We start from the raw sequence: 10,818 nt of genomic DNA, 5'->3' as shown, positions 1-10,818 counted from the left end.
TGCCGATGTTTTGTTTAGCTTGTGTTGACCTGCAAAGTTCAATCAAAAACTGAGTTGTACATTGTGTTTTTTTGTCATTTCTATGACTTCTGGTTGATTGTCTTCAAACTTTTACCTTGATTGTTTGACCTTCATAGTTGAAACCTAAATCTGGGAATTATATAAACTTCATCTTTACCGTGTTCAACTTGCAACACTATCTGTAAGTGTATTTGTTGCTAAAGTGTTCCATCCATCTGCCTCTTCCACTTAAGATTGGGCAGTTGAGGTAACATGTCCACAAGGAAATCGCTCCTTAGTCACTCCAGCTGACTCTGTGGCTTTCCCAGGCCAGAAGGAAATAGTCTGTTTGGAGAATTTACCTAATGAAAGGTAAAGGCAATTTAGAGTAAGCAAGGAATCCTGTACAAATACGAACATACATAACATACACATTTATAAATATACAATGGCTGCAAAAGTATTTATAACTCTTAAACTGTTCTGCATTTTGTCAAATTATGACTGCAAACCTTAATTGTCTTGGTATTTTATGGCCTTGACTAGTACAAAGTAATGCTTAATTGTGATCGGATCTGTGGTTTTAAAAGTGGTTTTCAGATACAAATTGGATTCAGGGCTCTCATACTACAAAATAAAATTCAGGGGAACCAACTGCCTTCAGAAATCACCTAATTAGTAAATTCTAGTCAAGCACAAGACTTTTCATTCCGTTGAAAATATAAAGAAACAGCATCAGTAGAAAATGGCACAGTCAAAGTCTATATCTCAATTTGATTGTAAATCTATGTAAAGACCTGAAAACTGATGTTAACACTCATAGATGCTCTCCATCCTGTCTAACTAGCTCAAACTGTTTTAGAAGAAGGACTTTGCAAAACTTTCAGTCTCTAGATTTCCAAAGCTTGTAAAAACATACCCCTACAAGACTTGCGGTGGCAATTACAGCAAAAGGAGGATCTACAAAGTATTGATTCAGAATACAAATGCAGTTAGTACAAATGCATGCTGCACTTATTTTATTTGTAAAGGAAAACAAATCTAAAGAAAGTATCCCTTTCCTTCCACTTTAGAAATATACTCTGCTTTCCCTTGGTATTTACCTTAATGTTAGTTTTTTTGTAACATGACAATATGTAAAAAATGTTTAGGGATTTGAATATTATTGCAAGGCCCTGTACATGTAAAACAATGACTGCACTCACCTAGATCTAAAAAAAGGCCAAAAAGCCTTCCCAGTTATTCTTGAGCTTTATTTTGAAGCCTAACCACAGAGCTTCCTGTTTGATTTAGCCACTCTTTGCATGACCTGATGCAGTTTCCTTTCAGCATGAGCCGCCCCCTCTTTCCTTCTTCCTTCTTCCACCTTCCCACCAGCTCCACCATCACGTGATTTGGAGAACCCATGGACTAAAGTCCCGGAATTACACTTAATGGGGTCACTGCATGTGTCAATAGACCTAGACCTTCACCATGCATTTTTATAGGAAACAGCTCATGTGCTGTACATGTGGGTGGGTGTTGGTGTAGGGAAATAATTTTATTGAAGGTTGTGCAGTACAATCCTACCTAAATAAGAGCAAATTCTACCTGAAAGAATTACGTTTAAGAGTTTATTTTGCAAAATAGGAGTAGAAGAGTTAGTTATTAATTCCAGCAACTATTTACAACGTTTTTATTAGTTGCTGCATTTGAGTTTCACCGATACTGGGACTACAGACTCTGGTACCATTCCCATTAGAAGTTTACATTTGCTCATCATGCACATACATTTATCTCATGGCCCAAACACTGTGGGCCAGATCTGGCCCGCGGGACTCAGTTTGACACATGATTTAGTGGGTCTGTATTTCTGGAGTTAAATAGGAATGGGTCATCATTTTTAAACTGATCAGATAGTCATAGAATATCAATGAGCTTTTTGTAACTACTGTCTTGTCTCCCTCATAAATGAATTTCCCTATATTTTTGTACCAGAGGTCCATCTAGTACTAATTTAGCTTCTGCTCTGCTCTGCTGGTTGCAGAGGTTGGTTTTGGTAAAAAACCATAACTGGATCAGAAATATTACATATTACAAATTATACAAAGATGTTTCTCATAAGCTGCTACAAAGGAAAAAAACAAGAACTGTTTAAAGAACTGTGAACAACCAGGTCCTTTAACAAACCCTTGGTCGTCAGTTACTACTGGATATCTTCTTCTGGACATCTGTCCAGTCAACAGTCTTCCCCAGGATTGTGTAGACCATGGCATGGCCATCACAGTTGTTAATTAAAAATACTTTTTGATTTGTCTGATCTGATACAGGATCAATATTTCAAACTTATTGATCCTGTAAATTGTAGTAATTAGCTGTAGTATAACTTCCTCATAAATGTAATTTTTTATGCAAATTAACATTTATGTGGATCTCCCAGATACTGTATTTGTGATGTCAAAATTATGAGCTAAATCAAAATGTTTGCCATCCTTAATGTAACATTTACCCCGTATTTAACTGAAAAACATCTGTAAGGGAGAAAGAATGTCAATGCTTGTATAAGTGTGCACACTGTTAAACTTATATGTTGCTCTTCTTTAGTTGGACCTAATTAACCTGGTACATCTTTACTTTGTAATATTTGTCCACTCTACCATGCCAAGGTTCCCCCAGATCTCTCTCATATTGTGAGGACATCTCATCTGCAGCTGATTCCCCATTTTTTCTCAGATTTTGTTCTAGATGCTGGCTTGGACATTCCAGGACTCTAATTTTCCTCTCATGAAAAGGTTCTTCTGTTGGATGTATGCTTGGGTTCACTGAGAAAGATAGTCCCCCCTTCAGTGTCAGCTGTCTAGCAGAGGCCTGAAGGTTTTGGGTCAAAATTCAATAGTACTGGAAATGCTCAAGATTTAGTTCACCTTGACCGAAACCGCAGTTCCATTTGAATAAGAGTATAATGCTGCCGCCACCATGTTTTACTGTGAACCTTTTGTTTCTTTAGTGATGCGCTGGATTGTTTGTATTAAACATGAACTATATTTCCAAAACTATTGGATCCCACCACCAAATCAATAAATTTCAGTGTTACAATCACTTCCATGGCTGCACATGTATAAAGTTTGGTGTGGAGAAACTTGACTGGCCTGCATAGTATCCTGACCTTAACCTTCTTGAACACCTTTGGGACGAATTTGAGTGGAGGCTGCAATTCTAGTTTTCTGATCTAACTATGAATACACTCCTGAACCTTGTTGTGATTATGAATCTGAAAATATTATTTAATATTAATATTTTATCAAATAATATTTCGGTCTGTTAAGGGTTGTCCTGTGAATACCAGCCCAGTAAGGCAGTGGTAATAGGACAAAATAGAAAGGTGTGAGACGAGCTCTGACATTATTGAACAGCATAAACTCTGCACATATATGGAATGAATTCACACAATTTCTTAAAATACAAGAATTTATTAACAAAAATAAGTCAACTGAAAGTCAAACATATTTCAATCAACAAACTCTTTACTATGCTAAAACAATCCAACTAACTACCAAGCAAAATTAAAGAATAACGAAGACTAATGGGTTATGTACAATATAAACAAGTTGATTAAAGATGATTGAAAACCATGACCAATAGAGTGATGCAACATTACCATGCAATGTTTATGTTTGAGAACCAAGGATTATCTTGAAGAATCTGGAAATGGAGTTAAGTTAGTCTTGGAACTAACTTAGGCAATAATCAGCAAACGTTTAGACAACCATTCACAATGCAAGATCAGATAAAATATTATTTTAATAAAATACTGTTTTTAAGAATGATCTGCTGAATAAAACCAACCTTCTGGATGACTAATTCTCAACGGTGTCTCATTAGCTGCCTTTATTTATTAAAATAATATTTAAAGAAATATTATTAAGGAAATGGTCAAATATTTAAGGAAATATTTTGGAAAAGAGCCAAATCTTTCTGGAGAAATGGGGCTTAATGGTGTTTACTTAGTTATCAAATGTAGTAAAATAATGTTAGGGACACATTATTTACTGGATTGAAAACTAACAACCTTTCTGGGTAAATATTATTTGGCAGCAAGCACGTGTTCTTATTTGAAGCTAACAAAGAAGCTGATATCTTAGCACCAAGCTCAAACACACCTTTAAAAATACCGTCAATAAAAGGGTTAAAATACATAAACGGGGACGGGCGTTATGATCAATCTTCTGTGTATAAAATCACCCTTTAAATAAAGTTTGTCTTAACTTTAAAAACACACGAACACTGAACACAAAGCTGAGCACGTGTGCAGCAGATAGCCTGCTAGCACCAAGATAGCTGAGTTTCACACAAACAAAACTTCATAAAATGAAAAACGTTTAGATCATTTCATCTTAAATCTCTCTGCTCAAACCCTAACTTCATGAACCATGCTGAGGAGGAGTAGTCAATGACGAAGTTTGAAGAAACATGTGTCGTCCTCCTTTCAGACAGGGAAAACTGCTTCACTCGGCTTGTAGAGACAGCGTCTCTACTGGGGACTTCTCTGGGACAGTTTGCTTCTGCAGGCCTCAGAGAGAAAGTCAAGCAATGCTTATACCTTAATTTACCCCTTTTTATGAATGAATACCAGGTACACAAACAGTGATTCATTTGTATTTAACTTGTGCATATGATCGTGTAATTGTATGATACTCTCGGATCCAGTGGAAGAGTTTTGTCTGTTTGCCAGCAAAGAGACATTAGCACGCTGTGTCCCCCCTGTCCGGTCCTTCTGGAGGCCGTGTGGAAGAGATCGGACCATTGGGTTTTATACGGGCAGTGGCATCATTGGGAAGTCCGCTGTTACCCCCCTGCCCCTTCTGAAGTTGTGCTGGAAGTCGGTTAAATGCAATTTATTTTGAAAGTTCCAGAAAAGTCTGTACCAGAGTTTTCATGTTGGTGGGTCCCAACATTGTGGAAGATGTTTACAGAATACTTAAAGTTGCTATTTCTGGCAACGGTGGGTCCATCAACAAATTGGACCTTATAGATTACAATTCCAATAAAGTTGAGATGTTGTGGAAAACGTAAATAAAAACAGAATACAAAGATTTGCAAATCCTGTTCAACCTATATGAAGTTGAATACACAAATATTCCCTGATTTTAAATTTTGTGCTTGCAACACATTCTAAAAAAGCTGGGACAGAGGTATGTTTACCACTGTGTTACATCACCTTTCCTTTTAACAGCACTCAGTTAGTGTTTGGAAACTGCGGACACTAATTGTTAAAGCCTTTTATGTGGAATTCTTTCCCATTCTTGCTTCATGTACAACTTAAGTTGCTCAACAGTCTAGGGTCTGTTGTATTTTGCGCTCCATAATGTGCAACACATTTTCAATGGAAGACAGGTCTGGACAGCAGGCAGGTCAGTCTGGTACCCGCACTCTTTTACTACGAAGCCACGCTGTTGTAACACATAGCCTTGGCATGCTCAAATAAGCAGGGATATCCCTGAAAAGACATTGCTTGGATGGAAGCATATGTTGCTTCAAAACCTGTTTGTACCTTTCATCATTGATGGGGCCTTATGTTTTTCGCACAATTTCCCAACTTCAATGGAATTAGGGTTATAAGAATACAGTGTCATCAAAGTTCATGTATATGTAAATTTAGACACATACATTTGGCAATATAGTGTCTTTCAGAATTGATCTGGTTTCCCTTTTGGAATGTGCACTGGATGTTTTCTTTGAAGGAGAAGGATATTGTCGCTTAACCCTGCTCTCATTTTGGACACTTCAGCAGACTAATGCTACAGGACACATGTGATGGAAATTCCTGCAGCTCCTTCGTTGTTACTGTCAGCCTGTTGGTAGCCTCCTAGACCAATATCTTTTTCATGCAAAGGCTTTTAAAAGTGTAAACACCCCAGTTATAATGACAGGTTTTTGTGATGGGAAAAATGAGACTTTCATAAAATCAATTCTAAATGTTTTCCACATATAATATTATGGATGTCCTTTACAATCCAAGTGAAAAACAAACAAATCTGTTAGAGTAAAAATCTAAATGATAAAAATCTGTATTAAACTGGTTGCATAAATATGCACACCCATAAATTAATATTTTCCTGATGCACCCTTTGATTCAGTTTCAGCATTCAGTTTTCTTGAGTTCAGACTTACCATCAATTATACAGAATAAGCCTAAAGCGTCCGGTTTCAGGTCAGTTATTATTAAATCGATATCTATTTGCTAAATGACAGAATAATTTGGCTTTTTAAAGGCCTCTGGAGAAAGTAACACATTCTATTAAAGATTGTATCACTTGTTATTCTGGTGGTAAGGAAATGACCTTAAACAAAGAAAGAAGTTAAAACTAATTAGTTATCTGCTACAGCAACCAGGCACCCGAACAACACAAAAATGCAACAAAAGTTGTTTAGATGCAAATAATGTAGAATGTTTCCTCTATCTCCTGAGCTGTCGTGCTGTCCTCCAATATCATACCACCCTTGACATCTTGACAGGAAGCCATATGGTTCTTAGGATCAGAGCTAAATAAGGAGGGAGCAGAAAACTTTAACATTTTTTTAAATTTCTCAGTTCATAACTTTTTGCATTTTACTGATTGCTTCTTAAGACCTAATCATCAATAAAATTAATGGAGCAGTTAAATTACTGTGTATCAGTGATTCTATACAAAGAAACTCACCTTGCCTTTTGATTGCACTTGATATTGGTTCATCAATACATGCCGACCCAGTTGAACTGATCTCTACCAGTGTCTTATTTCTGACTTTTATTTATCGAACGCGCATTGATTCTCCACAACAGTGTGACCAACCTGCTAACTTTAAGTTGTATTCCAGGAGAGGTTGAGATGTTTAAACTCAAAATACAATTTAAGTAATGTATGGTTGCTTTAATCATAGAGGGAGGCATGTTCTTACAAAGTTATGCAAACAGAAACATTTGTGTGATTGTTAAGTTTGTGGTTAACCATGATGTCCATGTGTTTCCTACAAATGAGCAGTAGATGTTTGTAATTAAAGAGCTTCCTGATTTGTGCAGCTCCAGTTTGGACCAGGGGAGCCTTCAACCACTCCAGATAAAGAAGGGAGGATTAGTCAGGAGGGAGAACAGCTTACTGTGGCAATTGAAGAGGAAGAGAAACCTCAGTTATCAGAGCTTCATCACCTCTAAGCTGAAGACAGCAGAGAGACAGAAGATCCAACCAGCATCTCAGCTGAACAAATAGAAACAGAACCGAATTGAAAGGGCTGTGGAGGGCCAGAACAAGACTGGAAATCAGACCAAAATTCTTTTTTACAGCAGAATCCTAAAGAAACTCTTCCAGGCTCTTCTGAAACTAAAGTCAGTGGTGAGGATGACGATGACAATCTGCCAGTGTCTGGTTCTAAAACTGAGGACAGTGATGAAGATTGGAGGAAAACCAGGAAACGTCAGTCAGGTGTGAACAGCAACGTGGGATCAGGAAGCCCTCAGCTGCCTGGAGTGTTGTAAACTGTTTGTGAAAAAGCAGACGTTCCAGAAACACCACATCATTCGAAAGAAAGTCTTACAGCTGATTGGTTGAGAAGAAAGAAACAGGAGTCAAAGCTGGGAAGAAATTGGTTGTTTGTGACAAATGCGGTAAAACATTTTCGCATGGCTTTTACCTCAAATCTCACTTGAGAATCCAAACTGGAGAAAAGCCATTTGCTTGTGTTGAATGTGATAAGACATTTCAATATCGTCCTAGTCTTAATATTCATATGACAAAACACAGCTCAGATCTAACGTAACAGAGAAATATGTATCATTTAACTTGCCTGCACAAATTACAAGGTGATCAAAAAGCAATTAATTTGAGTCTGTAAAACATTTGGGTTGTAAATTATAGTGGAGAGGCAACAACATCTAACTTCCTTTAAACATCTAAGCTTTCGCAAAGAATGTTGAGCCAAATCCAATAAAGATACTAAGTTTATTTTCACATTGTAATTCAATCATGGAGCTTGGAAAGTCTCAAGCTCTGTGTGTCCAGATGTAAACCAAAGAAAGATTACAGATACGCTTTTAAATCACATGATTAGCACTGCAGTCTGCTAACCTTATAATAGTAAAGTTACATGGTAACATGTTTCCCTTTTGGAAACTGAATAAATTCCTCTTATTATATGTGTGTCCAGTCTCTGTGCTTTCAAACTGAACTTGAAGAATATCCGTGCACCCAAGATGGAAGATTGTAGTGCCATAACCTTGATTAGAAGGTTCAATTTTATAGAGTTGTATAAATATTTAAATTTTTCTTTTAATATCGCAAAAGCAGGTTTGCAGTTGGTTATCATGGAGATAATTTTATTTTTATGGAAATCCATTTATTTTAATTTTATAAGGGATCAGTCTGTTTATTCTTGTCTCCATTTACTGGATGTTTTGTTGACTGAACGCTTCTAACCAATTATGTTGATCTAAATTTGTTTATTTTTTTCAATATCAGATAAGTTTTTTTGACTTGAAGACATCACATCTTATTGATGTTGTTTCATCTAATTGTTTGGAGTTTTTAAGATCAAACCCCATTTTCCTTGTTTTTGTTTACTTACAGCAGTTCCATTTAGACCGTTTGTTTTTCCCACACAAATTTCACTACGATTATCTGTTTTTAATAGTTACTTGTTGACATTTATCAGCGTTTCACTTAAAGATTGATCGCTGCGCGCCGCTCCTAATGTACACCGGAACGACATATTATACTGTCGGAATGTCCGTCAGCGAAAGATCTCCCCAGAAAGACATCGCTCGGAACATCTCCATAAAATTGTATCTTTTAAATATTAACAAAAAAAAAAAAAAACTTTCCAAAGCATTTTCTAAAAAACTCCTATCACCATTAAGGTTAGACCTACACCGATCAGTCTGAAAAATAAGTAACTAACCGTAAGCTTTGCTAATGTCTATTAACTAGTGGTAACAGGAATTCCTCAACCACTTTCAATATTTCTTACATATAATACCGCTAACATTTTAAATGTATATTGCCTTTTTACTTTAACTGCCCGGTCGACCAAAGTCACTAAATTTCAAAGAAAGGAGTGCCTAATCTAACTCAAACTGATTGAGCCATCTCTGCAATTCATTTGAATTGTGTAATGCTAAAACGATCCACCAGATGGCGCCGTGCCCATAAATAAGAGTTTCGTCTTTCCCTCCTCAAACCAGAAAGTCAATAACAAAAATGTCAAGCATGGCATAATTTCTGTTTTTGGTTAAACGTTAAAAGGTATGCATACTTTTTTTTTGACATATTTTGGCGATAAAGACCTTACTAAAGAGAATTATGACCCTGCATGCAGCACAAAAACTCTAATTATATGTTTATACGTTTTCAGTTATTTTTTTAAAACCAAACGGTTGATTTGTCAATTCATGGTATGGGTAACAAATTATAGCCAATGTAATTAAAACTCATATCTTGCTATGAAAGCAACTCACTCAAACCAACTAGTTTACTATTTCTGTTAAAATGACAGAAATGTTAGTATATCATGAATGTGCTGAAAGAATCTCCATATTCTTTACTTTTGTTGCTTTATAAGTTGATCAAAGTTACTATGATAAAGGTCAAGAAACAAAATATAGAAATCTTTATTATCTCAATACCCTGTTAACTAAATAACACCAGCTGGTGTACTTATATTATTACCACTGATAGAAGTCGTGAACTGTAGGTCTCACAAGATGGACACTAAAACGTTCAACAGTGCAAGACATTTATGGAAAAGGAAACTGATCTAATTTCTGCCATTTTTAATCTGCCCACTTTAGGCCAATGTACCCTTTATGCGCATATATAGGGCTGCTGATATAAACCTTGCCAGCCATTCATGGCCTCATGCTTTTATTGCATTTAAGTTAAGTAAATTTTATATTTTAGGAAAATTGTATGTAAATTAAGTTGAGTTTCCACTAAAAGTTGTTTTGCTTGTGTAAAAGTTTTAAAATGTAATAGTGAGCAAGTATCTGTCTTAACGTGTTTAAGATTTGTTTGTTCAAAAAAGTGCTCTAACAGGTAAGATGCGTTCAAATACATGTTATTGTAGTGTAGCTTTTTAATGACTAAAACCATTCAGCGACAGAAACATGCTTTTCAAAACCAGCTCGCTCCGTCGCATAAGCAGCCATTGAACTATTTGGTATCATATTTCACACTCTTCAGTGCATTGTTTCCTTGTCTATGCAGGACACAGGAGGGAAAGCAGCAGCAAGCGGCACCACTGGCAGACTGGAGCCTGCAGTGGGAACAAGCTCAACTATGTGCCAAGAAGGTGGACCAATGGATTTTGAGACATTTTATGGCAGTGGTGGATATATGCAGTACAGATGCAGTCTCTTAGTTGCAGCGCTCATTCCACCAAATGTTTCTACATGGTCAAAACATCCGTGGCAGCCAGTAATTGGAGATCCAATTACATACTACAGCAATCTGTTAGATGAGTGGAAAGGTGATGGTGAAGTGGTGTTCGCCTAAAGCCAGGCATCTCATGTGCAATAAAAGCCAGATATGTAGATGGATGGATGTTAAAGAAATTATTTGGTGTTATATTGGACACTCTTGACTGCAATGTCTCGTTCTCTTTGCAGGACATAGGAGGAAAATCTGTGCCGTATTTATTACGACCAGAACTTACCAACTGACGCCCTGCTGTTGGCCTAATAACATGCCTACAAGTTTTCCAAAATATCAAAATGTTATTGCTTAAAAGGGAATAACATATGTCTTTAATGTACATTTATAGCAAAGGATACATCTAAAGCTAAAAAAAAGTTCCAACATTAAAATGTCA

The 10,818-nt window shown here is 36.5% G+C and overlaps 1 long non-coding RNA gene across 1 annotated transcript; it reads left to right on the top strand.

Moving 5' to 3' along the window:
* The first annotated feature begins 8,746 nt into the window (after window positions 1–8,746).
* LOC124874977 lies at window positions 8,747–10,504 on the top strand. The gene is made up of 3 exons (XR_007039927.1): window positions 8,747–8,794; window positions 10,014–10,043; window positions 10,215–10,504. It is a non-coding gene; the product is annotated as an uncharacterized LOC124874977 (long non-coding RNA).
* The last annotated feature ends 314 nt before the right edge of the window (window positions 10,505–10,818 follow it).

This window comes from Girardinichthys multiradiatus, chromosome 10 (genome assembly GCF_021462225.1).
Source record: "Girardinichthys multiradiatus isolate DD_20200921_A chromosome 10, DD_fGirMul_XY1, whole genome shotgun sequence".
NCBI lineage: Eukaryota > Metazoa > Chordata > Actinopteri > Cyprinodontiformes > Goodeidae > Girardinichthys > Girardinichthys multiradiatus.
This window is presented reverse-complemented; position numbering and strand designations above follow the sequence as displayed.